Here is a 3,884-nt window from a genome sequence, read left to right as displayed (position 1 = left end):
AAATATTATTAAGATGTACATTCTGTCAATATCAAATAATAAAACTCAATCCATTCGGCATATCTCTCACTGCCTTCCCCAAGCAGGTCAGAGCGTCTCCCGAATGGCCCTACATTTAAATTTCAAAATGAGCGTTAGCAAATATCATAAACCTCCCCCCAAACACTGTGGGTCTAAGAGGGGTCAGACCTTCGGAGGTTCCGAGTCTTCTTTGGCCTGGAACAGTTTGGCCAGAGGGCCACGCATGGCCGGGGGGCGGCTGCGGGCCGGCTGCGGGTTAAGAGGAGGCAGCGAAAAGGCCCCGCGAGGAAGCTGGGGTTTCTTCGGATCCTTCGAAGAAAGATAACAGAGTAAGGAGAGACATGCTGAAGCCAAGAACCGCACGGAAAGGACAGAGGGAAGGCCTAGACCAGGTTAAGGGCCGGGCCTCTAGAAAAGGGGCGCGGCAAAGGGCGGCACTCACCATGTCCAACCGTCTCCCGCTCCCGCTTGTGAGGTAGCCAATGTACGCTCCCTAACTGGGCATAGTTCCCGTCGTGCCACGCGCGCAGCCCCGCTCCCCATTGTGACGCGCTCGCCACCGCCGCTCACCATTGGCGTAGAGCTTGAATGGGCGGGACCAACCGACAAAGGCCCCGTCCAAGTCTAGGAGCTGCACTCCTGGCGCATCCGGGACCTCATCGGGCAGGGCCACGCCCCCTGCGTAGATTGGGTGAACCCGGGCCTAGCCAAGCAGGTCCCGGTCTTAAAGGAGCCTCCGCCTGTTCTTTGCTCACGCGGGCTGCAAGAAAAGGGTGGCGGCCAGCGACCGCAGCTCTGTAGGTGCCGGCTGCAGCCGTGCTGAAACTTTCAAGGGGGACGTTTACGGACAGGTAAGGGTCGCGACCTCTCCCTTGGAGGCTGCCTTGTGTTGGCGACTGGGCGGGAAGGCAAGAGGCTGGGTGGGGCGGTCCAGGTCCGGGCTTTATAGTCTGGCCTAACCAGCGGTTCTCAACCTGTGGGTCGCGACCCCTTTGGCGGTCGAACGACCCTTTCACAGGGGCCGCCTAAGACCATCCTGCATATCAGATATTTACAGGACGATTCATAACAGTAGAAACATTCAGTTATGAAGTAGCAACGAAAATAATTTTATGGGTGGGTCACAACATGAGGAACTGTATTTAAAGGGCCAGGAGATTGAGAACCACTGCCTAAGACTGAATTAGGGTCCGAGGGCCTCACACCTTATGTGTTGGAGTGCAGGTTATTCACGAGGAGACCCAAAGAAGGGAAGGGACTGCCGAGCATTGTCGCACAGGCTCGAACGACTGGGGCTTAGAAGCCGAATCCAGTTGAGGCTTTCTTTGAAGGTGTCCTCTTGAGAGTATCCCGCCCCCCGCCCCCCCCTTACACACACACACACACACACACACACCCAGACCAGGTTCCGAGTGAGAATCACTTCCCTGGCTAAAGCAGCCCAGGAAGGTGGTTGGGGGCCTGGGAATGGACTTGGGAATGAAGGAGATATGAGCGAGCATGAGAGGGAGAGGGCATCACAGTACACTTTTTGACACCCAGACACTTGAAGGCAGATAGGGAGGAGCATTCCAGGGGAGACATTCTCCTGAGTCAAGTCGCAGAGGAGTTTCAGAAGTGTGAGGCATGCTTGGAGGTGTATAAGGGGGCGGGTGTATGCAAAGGGAGCTGTAGCGGAGGAGCTGCAAGTGCGGGGTCCACCCTCCTCAACCAGCCCTGGGTTAAGAGCTCTAGGGCTCCACGTAGCTTTGAGCCCTTACCTGCTTCCCCTCTGGACATTGGGGCAGTATTTAGGGAGGCTGGGCCCAGAGCAAAAGTTTTTCAGACTGAGAAAGACCTGGGGTTTATTAGCATTCCTTAAATGAGAATGTTTACACACCTGTCCTTTGCCCTCTTCCGCTTTGAACATGAACTGGGTCCAGACCTTTTGGTCAGGTTATATATGATTCCTTTTTTTTTCTGTCCCCTTCACATTAACCAGCTTCTAAGTTCTACCCTTAAGTGCCATTTATTTCTTTTCTTCTTTTCCACCTCTGCTGCTCCACTCCCAATGTGGGCCTTCAGCATCAGCCTCCCAACTAGTCTAAGTCCAAGTTCTCACCTTGGTCTGCAAGGCCTGGCATGACACACCCCCTCCTCCCCCCAGCCCTGGGACACTGGCTTCCTTATTGGGCCTCAAAAGCACAGGCACACCCCTACCTTAGAACTTTTGCTACAACAGTCACTTCTGCCTGCTTGGTCCACTTCTCCCCCCCACCCCCCAGACTTTGCTTCGCTATTACCGTCTCAGTGAGCGACCCTAAGCTCCTTATTTAGCCCAGAAGTCCCCAGCACACCCAAGCCCCACATCTTGCTCTACTTTTTTCCCCACAGTGCTTATCACCTTCTAACCTACGGTACCTTTTACTTATTTATTTTGTCTTTATTGCCCATCCAGCAGAAGGTTAGCTCTTTGAAGGCAGGAACCTTTGTTCACTACCAGCACACCAGTACCTGCAACAGTGAGAGGGGACACATACTAGGTGCTCAATAAATCTTAGTTGAAAAACTGGTGAGTAATCCCCCTGTTTCCTGCTTCTTACCTGTTTAGTCTACCCGGTTCTATCAGGTTAATCTTCCCAGTGAACAGCTCTGGTCAGGTCACCCCCATACTTTTACACCTTCAGTGGTTCCCCTGGGTACAGAGTCAAGTCCAGACTCAGCCTAGCATCTGAGCCTCCTGCCCAGTTTTGCCCCTGCTAGTCTTTCTTATTTCGTGTCCCTCCACATCCTACTTCCCAGTCAATCTGTAGGTGGCAGACTGACAAGAAACAACTACACGTTCTGTCTGACTGTGCACCAGCTGTGTGACTTTAGGCAAGTCGCTTGACCTCTCTGAGTCTCAGTTTGTCCTCTGTTGAATGAGACCAGTACTGTCTCCCTGACTGGATACAGGTTTTCAGGCAATATTAGTTCTTTTCTCTGATTTGCTCTTATCATTCCACCTACCTAGCATGCCTGGCGCCTTAGACTTGGCTAAAATGCCTTCTCCATACCGCAGCCAGAGTGATCTTTTTTATCTTAACACTCACCCCGGCTTACAACTTCCAAGGGCTACCCCATTTCCTCAAGTAACTTCTTAACCTTGCATGCTCTCCATTTTGCTCCCAATCTTTTTATTATCTTTTACAATCCTAAGTCAAGGATGTGGTTTGTTTTGTTGTTGTTTTTTATTTGTTTGTTTTTAGAGAGAGGGGAAGGGGGACAGAGAGAGAGAGAGATCCTGCAGTTGCCTCCCATATGCTCCCCGACTGGGGATCGAACCCATAACCTTTTTGGTGCACAGGATGTTGCTCCAACCAACTGAGTCACCCAGCCAGGACTTTGCTCCCAATCTTGCTTCACACTCACCATGACATTTGTCATAATTGCCACAGCATGCTGGCTCTGTGCCATCACCTCATCATTCTCACCCTGAGCCATGGAATGTCTTTTAGGACACCCACCCCGTCCACTTGACTCACTCCTTCCGGCCTTGAGAGCTCAGCTCAGGGATTGCCTTCTGGACCAGGCTTCCTGCTCTGGGGTTACCCTCAGCAGAGCTCAAAGGCACTTCGGCAATGCTCTCCTAGGTCTGTCTCTCACACTAGGTGGTGGGCTCCTTCTTACGCAGGTTCTGCTTAGCAGTGGCCAGCATGTAGTGTCTTGTGAGGGAGAGAATGTAGGAACAAGTGAGCTGACACACCTGGGTGCTCTTTTACAAGCTGCAGCTCCCTTTTATCCCTGGGGCTTGTTTGGGCCCCACCACAGCTCCGGGGTCAGCAGGAGAGATTGGCTTCCCTACAGGTGAAGTCTCTTAGACCAGCCCCAGCAGCTCAGAGCAA

At 52.5% G+C, this 3,884-nt stretch overlaps 1 protein-coding gene and 1 long non-coding RNA gene across 2 annotated transcripts in view; both read right to left on the bottom strand.

The window, feature by feature from the left end:
- Positions 1-3,884, bottom strand: part of CETN2 (centrin 2) — a 20,887-nt gene that overhangs the window by 2,096 nt on the left and 14,907 nt on the right. The window lies entirely within an intron of this gene.
- Positions 214-548, bottom strand: LOC107184088. Its single transcript, XR_001514913.1, has 2 exons — positions 464-548; positions 214-330 (listed from the first exon to the last, which is right to left on the bottom strand). It is a non-coding gene; the product is annotated as an uncharacterized LOC107184088 (long non-coding RNA).

The sequence above is a fragment of the Myotis davidii genome, unplaced genomic scaffold (genome assembly GCF_000327345.1).
Source record: "Myotis davidii unplaced genomic scaffold, ASM32734v1 scaffold4584, whole genome shotgun sequence".
NCBI classification, from domain to species: domain Eukaryota; kingdom Metazoa; phylum Chordata; class Mammalia; order Chiroptera; family Vespertilionidae; genus Myotis; species Myotis davidii.
The sequence above is the reverse complement of the archived record's forward strand: the minus strand, read 5'-3'. Positions and strand labels throughout refer to the sequence as shown.